General features: G+C 43.4%; 1 protein-coding gene across 4 annotated transcripts in view; it reads right to left on the minus strand.

Moving 5' to 3' along the window:
* TLN2 (talin 2) overlaps positions 1 to 12487 on the minus strand; it is a 301840-nt gene that overhangs the window by 184597 nt on the left and 104756 nt on the right. The gene's annotated exons all lie outside the window — the stretch shown is intronic.

A 12487-nucleotide genomic window follows, 5' to 3' on the forward strand; every position in this document is an offset into this window, starting at 1 on the left:
GTCAGCAAATTTCAACTGAAATGATAGAAAACTATTGTAATCACTTGTGATGTGAAAACGTTTCATGTTAATATAATAAGTTGCAAAATGTTGACATTCGCCATTTTTGCCACATACTAAACAGATCCATTATTTCTGAAAACAAACAAAAAAAGCCCCAAAACACTTGCTCGTGCAAAATCAATACAAATCTTTTATACATTGTTGTTTGGTAGCTCTGGCCAATAAACACATTAAGATGTTGAAATTAACTTATGACACACTCTCATTTTGGGTACCATTATTTCACCCCACCTACCAGCTTATGGCACCACTTGACAGTTCCACATCACACTTCATCCAAATGTACATAAAATAAGCTTTCAAATGATATACGATTTAGGTCTGTGTTGGGAGGGTACATTAAACTCCAAAAATATGGCTCTCTTTGGAGAATTGCCACACACCTAGTATAACTGCTGTTTTCTAACAACTATTTGGACATTTTAGGTATAAGCCTACAGTATAAACAAAATTCCTCTGCTGTGAAACATACAGAACATTCTTTGGGGGGAGTGGAGGGGAGAAACAACAACAAAAACAACAACCAGTGAAACTGTGATTGAAAGAGGCTCTGAGGGAATTACTACACTGAAACTGAATGAAGCCTACATAAAATGCGGAGATCAGGGTGTGGCAGAAAAGACTAACTACCAGACTAGTCAACATTAAAGTAATGGCCGAGTTAGCAATGCTTCTTTAATGGACTTTATTGCAAATAAGAGACTTTACTTTTGGATTCTTACTATGAACCCACAAACGTGGTTATTTGAGAAGGGGGGTGGAGGGGTGGAAGTTACGGTCATCTTACATACTCCCCATACCTCTCACTTATCTTTTCAGAATATCTGGGACATAATTTTGGTGAAGTGATCAACATGTATTGTTTCTGCACGGTTAAAATCTAACATGCGCTGACCATCTGAAAACCAGTTTCAGAGGAGAACTGTAATCACACTGACTCATCCCAATGCCATTTAGTTATTCCACTTATGCAGACCATATGGACTAAGCCTCAGATAAGAGTCATGACAAGGAGTACTCAGAGAAGAAGCACACCGAACAGCAATGGAAATAGTTAGCCAAGGAGGCACTTCCAGCTGAAATCTTGAAAACATATTGCAAGATTTTATTATTCATATTTACACCCTCCATCTACTATCCTTATTGAACTGCCCATCAAAATACAGCCCTAGACTAACAAAATCTAGATGTATTGGACTACAATGATTCACTAATGGATGGTCTGTTGCTATAGTAACATTTGCAATTTTTTTAGGCTAGCACAAGAGCTGTCCTTGCCTATCACACTTTTCAGAAACTGATTCATCTTCAGCCTGGTTCACAAACTAGTACAGAATGCATGTCCCCTTCAGCCCCCTCCTCAACCCATCAAGCCTGCCCCATATTGGTTCTGTCACCCCAGCCCTCCATCAATCAGAAGCAGACTATTTGACAGGGAAATGAAGCACAGAGACACTCAGTAATTTCTCCAGGATTATACAGGAAACCTGTGGTGGAGCAAGGACTTGAACCCAGATCTCCCGAGTTCCAGACTAGTGCTCCATCCACTTCCCCTTGAATAAAAATTCCTACTCTGATTCAAGCGCTCAGATATGTCCTGGGGGATACACTATGTGGCCCTGCAACTTAAAACAGAACTCTTAAAAGGTGTAACCAGTGCTTTAAAAAAAAAAAAAAAAAAAAAGCCTTCCAGAACTGGTCTTTGAATAACTGTTTACACAGCAGGCAGTCGTAGTGCTGCTGGTACTGAAGAGCTGGTTCCCTGCATAACATACAATCCAGTGTATCACTTAATTTTTGAAGTTGAAGCTAGCAATAACCCTATACTGTTCTTCTGATTAATGGAACCAAGGCGACAATGGCCTCAAAAGAAGTTACAGTGGTAGAGAATGCTCCTTAGAGGAGCAAGTAGATTGCTTACCGATTTATGGCAAAACAACAACAACAAAAGGCACTCAAACCAAATCAGCATTGCACCCACACAACTAAAAAACCGTTCCTTAACCCAGCTAGTGATATCTTTACAACTCTTCTGGATATCAACACTCAATTCCAGCAAGACTGATGAAGGAAGCTGACAAATACTTCAATACAGACCCACAGAGGAATAAGATTAACTCTGACTAATATCTCTAGCAGTAGATAGGTTGTTTTGAGATTAAGCTTTAACTACCAACCTCTCTCATTAGGCGGAAATTCTGGTGCCACAAGATTCAGAAAGGAACAGTGCAGTGGATGACTAATCCAAAGTGTCAGACAGGATTTAGGGAGTAGAGGCAAACCCAAGGCACCACAACGTAACAATGTAAGTATTTACAACATGTGAGGCAATCCGAGTTAATGCATCCAATACGTCTAATCCATTTTTTAAAATAGTACATTTACATTTCCACCTATTTTTAGTTACAGTTACTACAGCTGGCTTATGCTGCTAGGCAGTGTTATTTGCTTCATGCTACGTTGATATGCCAAGATACAGCTAAACGCTCACCAAGTCATTTGTCCTGCGTGCTTCTCCCAGGCAGGACTCACCAAAGTACACAAACAACCCAGAAACGCTCTGTTCCTTGTAAAATGTACTAGAAACCAAAGTTGTAAGAGCACTTTTCCCACCATGAATAATAAACCAAACCAGAATGACTTCTACAAGTGTCAAGAAGCCAGAGAACTTGTAATGCAAAACTAGAGTCTTCGGAGGGACAGGGAAGTTTTTTAGATACTTCCCATTATATTTTTAACACTCTGGTTTTGTACAATGATTCCTTGGGAGTTCAGAACAGAATTCCTGTTTCTTTCCTCCACAACGAAGCGCTAAAGCTCAGAACCAGGGTGCGGCTGAAGGTTGCAACAGCCCAACAGAACCCTGTATTCCCTGCTTTGTTCTGTTGCCTGCTGTCTTCTGTGCTGCAAGACCAGAAATCCTTGGTGGCAACCAGGTTTAGTGAAGTCTCCAGGTGCTTGTGTAGTTCTGGCCCACCCAGGACTCTCACTGAAACTACAGGTGGTATTGGATGTACAGTATATCAGCCACATTATGTAGCTATGACTTTATTGACGGGGCTTAACTCCAATTGTACCCAATGGCCAGGCACACTTGTATAACAATATTTGCTGTAGGGTGATAGTGAAAATTGGGCCAGAAGGTTTTGAGGGTTTTCAGTACACATCCCTATGAAAACTGCAGTGAGTGAAGCAATTGTTTAAAAAAAAAAATGTATCTCAAAGAGAAGCTGTGCATAAGATCCACATTCAGAATCAGCTTCACAACCCGGCTACCTTGCCCGGTAGGTGCTCAGAGAGACCATACTTCATCTTTTCGAGAAGAGCGTCTTACTGGACTGAAACAACCCATTTCAGATTATCGTCGTGGGGCTCCAGTGGGTTCCAGTGATGCAACACCCACTAGGTAAATTTGCTTTGGGCTTGAGGAAGAAATCCGACACATTTTGCTAAATGTTATATACATCTCTCAAATTAAAAAAAGAACGTCACTTAAAGCCTTACAAAAGCCTTAACAAATACTTCATATCACAGAGATGTGAGATTGATTTCCTGTACCAAGTACTCCCAAAAGGGAAGTTATAAAAGTTTTAATGGTGACTATTCTACACAGTGGAAATAAACAAAAACAACCCTCCTCCCCCCCCCCCCAAAAAAAAAAAAAAAACGTTTTGGGGACTCAATTCCGCACCACATCACTTCCAATCAAATAGCTGAAATTTTCTAAGCAGTGTATGCAATTTAGCCTAACATCTCCCATTCATTTTTAATGCACAATAGGTAGTTAAATCCTCTACCCTAGCTTGAAAGAGCTCACCCATTTCCACTATAGTTGAATTCATGGAGCATTTCCAAAGTGGAGGCACCAACCTGTACACCTCCAATGAAGTCTATATTCTTCTACACCATTTAAGTCAATTTCTAGAACTATTCACATCTTCCCTGCTAAAGCAACTGAATAGGACCAAAGGGGAGCTATTTTTAGCACAATCTGATAAACACAGGCTTCATTCTTATGCTGGCGGGGGAGTATCAAGATTGTAAAAATGCAGAATTTAAATTGTGCTTAAAACAACTCACTTTATGTCACAAGGATATTGCATTTCTCCATGACCAATAAAACGACAGAATTACCTACAAAATATCAATAAGTGTGTCAGTCCACTGAACGCAAAACCGAGTGTATAACAATAAAGGCGGTAGCTGAACCTACACAAGCCCAGTCCACCTCTCCAAGAGATTCTGATCTAGTATCTTGGCTTGCAGGTTTTAACCACTAAAGAACCTGAATGTCGTGAAAGCTGAAACACAGAAATTATGACCTCTCGTCACAAAATTACAGCACACACATTTTTGGAACTGAAGCCAGTGACACACTCCAAACTAAAAGAAGAGAGGCAAGTTTTGGCTTAGGTATATTAATGCAACCCCCCCTGAGTCTGCACCGGTGTAAGATTAGAATTTGGTACACAGTTTTATCTTCACTAAGCACATGCCCATCCAGTTTGTCATTTAAAAATCTGAATGGTTCTATCCAATTGAAAATAAATTCATCTGCCCACAGGTTCCAGCATTACTTTTTAATTTATGGATTTAGAAACTCAGTTCATTTTATGCAGTGGCTCTACTAATCAAGATTATCCAACTGTGTATTTTGACTAGACCAGTTAAATGTCAAAATAAGTGAGTCTCATTTCTGAAGCGTTGCATTCATTTTCAGCATCAAGACAACCCCAACAAAGGATTTAGCTTTACTCTATCATCACAGTATCTTCAGTATTTGGAAGATGTGGGGATCTGTGTTTTCTGTTGCCTAGCCACCTATGAAGACATCCACTAACCGTAAAGGTATCATTACATGGGTGGCAGGGGAGAGAAGAGGGGCAGGGAGGAGTAGAGAAGTGGGCTGGGGAGAGAATGGAGGAAAATGGGACATGGGCACGTTAGCTCTACATTCTCCTCTCCTGTGTATGTACCCAGATATGGGGGGGGGCTCTTGACCCACTGGGTGGTCTGAGCCTCTCTCCCTGCCTCCCTCATATGAGCTGGGATACGGAAGGCCTTGCTATTCTACCGCTGTCTGAGCCCTCTCGCTGCCCCCAATGTACATGCTAGGATCGGGGGGTAGGGAGGAGACGGAGCATGCCCATCCACTGGGGTTGGCAGAGTAAAGAGGTGTGCTGATGGGTCATATTGGAGCACTGCTGAATGAGGGCAGAATTAAGGCTGCAGTGGCAACCTTAAGTGTACATTTCCTAGTTTTCAGAAGCGTGAGTTCTGCTGAAATAAACATTCTGCAAGGCGATTATATACCACCAAGCAACCTTAACGCTGTGTTAACATAGCTTTTTGCCTTTGAATAAAGCCTTTATGTTTACCCTACACAGAGCTTAGCATACATTTCACTAAACACTTCATTTTTAAAGGCATATATTTGAGATAAATTAAAAATAATAACCACGACAGACTTGCTGAGAAGAAGCTGACAAGATAGAAGTGGGGTGTGTGTGTGTGTGTGGGCCAGGGGAAGGAGGAGGAGAAGAATATTGGTCCCTACAATTATGGTTATAGGAGGGTTCTAATAGCTATGTCTACACAGGCCTCCTTGTTCAGGAGATGTGAATGGTAAGGACCCACCTAGATTCATTCTTGCACAGGAGAAAAAGTTGACAGCTCCTTCGGGGAGTGGGTTAGGAGTGTAATTTACATAACTAAAGTGTATTAAACCATTTTAATTCTTTAGTGAGAATACAGTGGTATCAAATGTTCTATTAAGTAGGTTTCTTCTGGTTCTGCTCAGTAAAGTGAACATCAGAATATTGCATGCTAATTCCCACTCCCAGTGAGAGCAGGACTGGACTCAGAACTAATTTGCAAGTTGTACAAACTTTTTTAGATATGTTTATCAGCAGTATTTATCATAATCTCTGATTTAAGCAAAGGCACACTGAAGATTAAGCCTTCTATTTCCTTTAGTAGCTGAACTCTTTTCTCTGGTGATTGTTCTACTTAAAAAGTATGTCAGAGTTTTTATTTAATGGCTTATGAAAAGCCAATATATATTCAGGGTTTGTTTCACAGTAATGTGATCTGTTAATACTGTCAACACAGGAGCATGATAAACCAGCATCGCAGTAATTGGTTAATTTAAACTACATGTGCACACATTTCTCAGATGAAGCACTGTGCCTAAAGTGACTAGCATACCACAGTGCCATTTAAATCAGATTTTTCAATACTCAAAAGAGATGGAGGACAGAAGGACATGGAAATAAAAACAAGGTGTTTATATAAGTGTTCAGTAAAATAGCAAACAGATTAAATTTTCTATTAGCACCCAACAGCTCACTGGAACGAATTCTCCAGGATGCTTTTATTCTTGCCCTGTACAATTTACTGGAATGCTTCAAATGAGCCCTGCTGCCACTTTAGCCAAACTAATAATGATCTCAATCATACTTCCATCCCCCTTCTGCTCTACCTCTCAAACACTCTAGTCTCGACCCAATTACTACTAAAATATATATCACCCTGTGACGGGCTGTGCTCCCCATACTCATCGTGAAGAAGTTAACATAGGCCAGACAGACCAATTAGCTTGTTAGGCTGCAAGATAAGAGATTTACACTGGGAGAAGAGCCCTAATTAAGGGAAGCTCACCTTGGGCGTCTCTAAAACCAAGGAGCTGGTAGCAGAAAGGGGGCTGCAGGGAGGAAGGTTGCGATCTCTTTCCCTGGGATCAGGAAGAGGAAGGCGTTTTAGACCGAAGAGGGAGGGTTTGTCTAGCAGACCCAGGAGACAGGGTTTTAGGTAAGGTGGAGAATGCGAGTAGGCAAGGTAGGAAGTAGTCCAGGGGAGAGGCAGGAAGATTGGGGTAGCACAGACCTTGACTGCCGGAGACAGGGCCCTGGACTGGAAACCAGAGTAGAGAATGGGCCTGCATTTCCCTACCAGCCACTGAATGAGCAGCACACTCTGGCACACTCATCTCGAAGACTGTCGGGGACCCTTCGTCCCAGTCACTGAGGTCGTGACTTAGCTAGGGAAGTGGATTTGAGGACTGCCTAGGATGCTGTGGAGGACTTTGATAGAACCCCGGAAGGTGATGACTGCTGTGATGTGGCTAAAGGACCAAGCCACGAAAATGACGTGCTGCAGCTCCGGAGCAGCAAGAGAAGGGCTGCAGTGTGACACACAGGCCAAGGAACTGCAAGAAGATGGCACCAGGCCGAAGGAGTTAAACCTCAGAGCAGCCAGGAGGCGGCTCTTCTAGCAGTGAATAACACACCTAAGAAAGTACTTGCATGTTCATGGAGACCACAAAAATGTCTCCTGCCCCAAATATCTTTGTTTCAGACTCAAGTCAAAATCTGGCCTTAAGAACATGCCCCCCTTACCCACCAGGTGCTCAGGGAGCGCTAAGATGTTTCTATTATGTTGCTGCTTGCAGTATTGTTGTAGCTATGTTGGTCCCAGGATGTTCAGGAGACAAGGTGGGGGAAATAATATTTTATTGGACTAACTTCTGCTGGTGAAAGAGACACGCTTTCGAGCTACACAGAGCTCTTCTTCTACTGTGTCACGCAAGATAGTAATATACACAACACTGTATTCAACGATGGTTGCCAGTAGGGAACAAACAGCAGCAGACCCAAATATGCATTCACAAAAGTGTCCTCATTAATTTATAAATGGGAAAATATCACACACAAAAATGCAAGTTGGAATATTTGCCCAAAAAAAGAGATTTTCCTGTTTTAAAGTACCACCAGCTGTTTAAGACATACTATGAATGCAACTGCTGATCACTGCATGCAATAGCTAGAATGCCAATAGATTTTCACATGGTGCTGCTGCAAGCTTATTGAAGCTCAATGTATGCTCCTTTCACAAAAGAACGTTAGCAGCTGCATGGGGGGTTGTATTCTTTAACCATTTAATACAATCTCAAACAGGAATTTAGAGACTAAATATAAGGTATTGTAACGATTTCAATCCTCAGGATTCTCCGTTCTCCGGCATGAAACAGGATGTGCATTCTGATTACTAGGAATATTCAGCTTCTCTCTCCATGGGTAGAGGAAGTAGTAGGAAATTGTTAGGCAGGATGAAATATGAGGATGGGGTAAGGAAGGCGGGGCAGAGGGTTCAGATTGGGGAACTTTGCGGGGTGAAGGGACACTTGTGGACCCTGGAGTGTTCAGTACTTGGCAGAGCAAAGGTATGGAGGAAAGCGGGAAACTTCAGCAGCTGGTAGAGTGGGTAGGTCAGTCACGGAGTGCACAGCTGAGTCAACTCTTCAGTGCAGCTTGTGGAGGATGAATTACTTGTGTTGGGTGTTCGAGTAGTTCTTCTGAATTTTAAATCAATACAACCCCCACATACAAGTACTTCCTCTACAGTGGCAAATTCAGAGAGGGGAACATTTCCCCTTGCGCAGACTTAAATAGCTCCATAGGATGTGTCAATAGCTCCCCTCTTCCATACACAGCTGGAATAGAAGGCCTGCAAAAAAAGAAGAATCAATACGACACAAGTACTTGGGGTTAACAACTTTATGTATGATATCTAAACAATAGTGCTATGTTAATCAATTTCTATCGTGTATAACACATAACTTTTAACTGACAAATGCAAGAACTACACATGGTACATAAAAGTTAGACTCTGGACAGTATTTAGTCATTTTATATTTCAGAAAGGCTGAACATCTTTGCAAGTGACAGTATCTGTGATGTAGAGACTCCATCGGTATCAACAGTGCAATATTTAGAGCAGTAGTTTTCAATCTCTTCAATACTGGGACCACCCCAAAATCAACTTCACTCCACCCATGCCCTCCTCTCATTTAGCAGTTAGAAAAGACCAGGGTGGTTGCAACCAACATCCATTTGCAATCCTGAAATTTGACTTCTCGTATGATATTCTGACTCGTGATGTATTCCGCCCCTGGAGAGAAGCATTCAGAGCAAAACTGTGCTTGTGGGGGAAGCACTCTGCAATGGCAGTGTCACATGGAAAATCATTGCCTCACCAGAGATCAAACTCTTGATTCAAAAGCTGTTGAGGATGAATGCCTGCTTTTGTTTTTCCACATGAAATATCCAAGAGGCACACTCCATGGTTACTCTGAGTTAATTCCACAGCTTTCAAAGCCTCATCCAGTACCTTTTCCTGACTGTTTTACTGGCCAAAGCTGTGCCAGTCAAATCCTTTGTCAAAGCTTCCAAATTAATCGATTGGGATGCAATTGGGATGCAATATTTGGATTTGTACTCCTTCCTTTTAAGTGGCCATATGCATGTTCCAGAATCCTTTGCCAGCTACTGGGCCAATTCCTTTGAATTATCAGAGTATCACTACAGCAAATATGATCACAGGGAGACTCCAGCAGCAACATTTCTGAAAAGCTTCAGCAAACATTAACGAACCCTTCTAATGATGCCTGGACCCACTACATACTTGCATTTATTTTTCTTAGCAAAGCTTCCACATGTCACAGATCCACATGGTCTGGTCTATGCCCCAGCCTGTAACCAGCCCCTTGGGATCGACCTCTGTAGCGTGCCGGGCACACACCTACATGGGGGCAGAAGGTATGCCTACCCTGCAATGTAAGCACGGGCTCAGACTCAAACTCAATCGCAAACCCCCATATGTCTATACAAAGTTCTGTCTAAATTGGGCCTGGGCCTAGGCTCTAGGATCCGTCAGGGGTGGAGGGTTTGAGCCTGAGTCCTGTGGACCTTTGGGCCTGAACGCCAATGTTTTGCAGTGTGGACGCAGCTTGGGTCCGGGCCCCCCCGACTTGGGTCGTGAGAGTCCACCAATGCTATCTCACAGTCCCCTGGGACAGCATCCTTTGTCCTTTCTATCCCAAGATTGGCCAAACAACTTCTAGGAAATGGAAGCAACCCCGCTGGCTCAAGTACATCTGCTCAGCATCGAACCCTTCCTTTCTGTCCTGATCACTCAACTGCAAGCAGAATGAACCTTCTCCTGTATAATGGCCACTGCCATGAAGAAGTGCTTGGCCAAGCTCTCTCTGAGTTGTCACAGGAGCACAGCCCAGTTTTGGTTAATCTCTGGTGGGAGGCGAGCCAACAGTTTAACTTTAGCAAGAGTTCCAGAAACAACCGGACATACCAGATAATAGTGAAGAGGCTGGCAGTGTTGGGGATTCAACGGACCGTTAATCAGAGCACAGAGTGGATTAGGAGGCTCATGATCGACTATCAGAAAGCCAGGGATGAGACCTGCACCTCTAGGAACTCACCATCATCCTGCCTGTTTTGCGAGGAGTTTGACTGGGCACTGGGTACTGTGTCTAACATAGAGCCACTAGCGCTTCATGACAGCCTGGTCGGCCAGGAGAGCAACCTTCCACCAGCACAGGACTGGAGGGGAGCCAGCAGGTACCAGATCAGGCCACCAAAATGACTTATGCTCACGCTGCTTTGCCACCAGAGCAGCTGCAGCACATACTGGGGCCCTATTCAGAGGAGCTGCCCGCTGTGGAACTGGCATCAAAAACTCAAGAGGCAGAAGAAGCCTGGGCTCTTAAGTTTCTAGCTATATGTTTGTTTATTAATATAGAGATAGGAGGGATTTTCGGTTTATGACCCAAAGCAAAATGTATTGCAAGCCATGGGCAGCAATGTGTATCCACTATGGTGTACTGCATGCCAGCATTCTGGCATCACACAACTCCCATCCTTTCCCACCACCACCACATGGAATCCAAAATGGAGACCAGGAAGTACAAACAGTGAAACAAACATTTCACATTTATCATTTTTTAAAGTTTTTTTACTAGAAACTCGCACATTATTACAGAGATGTGCCAGGGAGTTTAAAGAAAGAAATGTATATTGCCTTCCTTTTTAGTACGTCAGTGCCATACAAATCAGGCATGCCAACAACTTAACGAGCCGTCTGTAAACAGAAAACTGTCCAGTCAATGGGGGGCAGGGGTGGGGTAAAATATAGTCCATGGGTGATGAAATCAATGTCTAGAAAATGGCCCAAGGGGAGGGAGGGATACCAAGTCTAGAAATGGGCCCGAGGAAGGGAGAACAATTGTGTGGTTCTTTGAGAGTTTATATTGTTGTGTGTTTGCACACAGTCCCTGGGTAGATGTGTTCAAAGCAGGCTACATCGGGAGCCACATAGGGAGACAGTCATTCATCTGGATTCTCACTTAACATTCTATTGACCCTCCCATGAATTCTGACTCAATCCTGTGTGCTGACTTTTCCCATAGTAGGAACTTCAGATAGGTAGTCAAATTTCGTGGAAAGGCATATGTTCCAGGCCCATCTCTGTAGGTCATCAGCCCACTCCATTTGAACTTGTGCTGCTCCGTCACCCAAAGTTTGAAAGGCTGTCTGGCATACATGGGTGGCTTGCCATGGGCAGCTTGGAATAAAATCTCCCTTTGCCATTCTAGAACTTCTAGAATTGTTCTGTCGTCAACAACGTGGAATGTCTGAAAGTACAGAGAAGGCTTATGTAGTGAGCCGTGGCTCCTTTCTCCCCCAAAAGGCCAAGGAGCTCTGCAATTTAAAAAACAAAACAATCGTACCATTGTCTGGGCAGTTTTTCCACTCTGATTAACTGAGTTTTGTCCAAGATGCTTCTGGGAACTGAGGCATTCCTCTCAGAACATACTGAAGCTCAGTTTTACAAACAATCATTTTTTGGCCTTCAGACTCCACCAGGCACTTTTTCTTGGGGATGCACTGACCGGGTCATGAAGCACTGAAATAATAGAGCACTGTTTGATGTCTGCTTTTCGGCCCTTAGAGAACTGGTGATCCTTCGACCTCTGCTGGTCCTTCCACCTCGGCAGCATGAGCCTATTGCAGCAAGTCCCTAGGATGCAGAACTGTCACAGACCCATCCAAGTGGAAGCATTTCTGTGATGAACTTACGGTGCATATTCAGGGCAGAGCCAACAAAGAGGTGCAGTACCAGAAGAAGAAGGATTCACAGCAAGTGGAAAGGCTCAGACAGGCTGCAGAAGGAGAGTACAGAATTTCAGCATGAGAGGAGAGGCTTAAAGCGCAGTTTCCAGAGCAGGAATGTCAGATGTGGGAGGAAGATAGAGCCCATCAAAAAGACCAGTTCAAGAGGATGCTTAGGCTTATGGCCACCAGCGTACAGACTCCTACTGCAACACATCACAACCTGAGTCCCCTCCACTAGAGTGTGCTGCAGACCAGGAACACTTTGGACAATTCCGTGGTTGGCTGACCCATGCAATTGGGACTTAGCAGTTGGACAGGGCAAATTTACCCCATGCAGTCTTCCAAGCCCGTGCTGACCCTGTCCCATCGCAGGCCTCAACTTCTGTGCAGACAATCCAGGGGACACACAATATATGGGGTTTATTGTTTGGAACCGGTTGCACCGTTCATGCACT

This window comes from Emydura macquarii, unplaced genomic scaffold (genome assembly GCF_026122565.2).
Source record: "Emydura macquarii macquarii isolate MOO-44397 ecotype Brisbane River unplaced genomic scaffold, CSIRO-AGI_Emac_v2 contig_3451, whole genome shotgun sequence".
In the NCBI taxonomy this organism is placed as follows: Eukaryota; Metazoa; Chordata; order Testudines; family Chelidae; genus Emydura; species Emydura macquarii.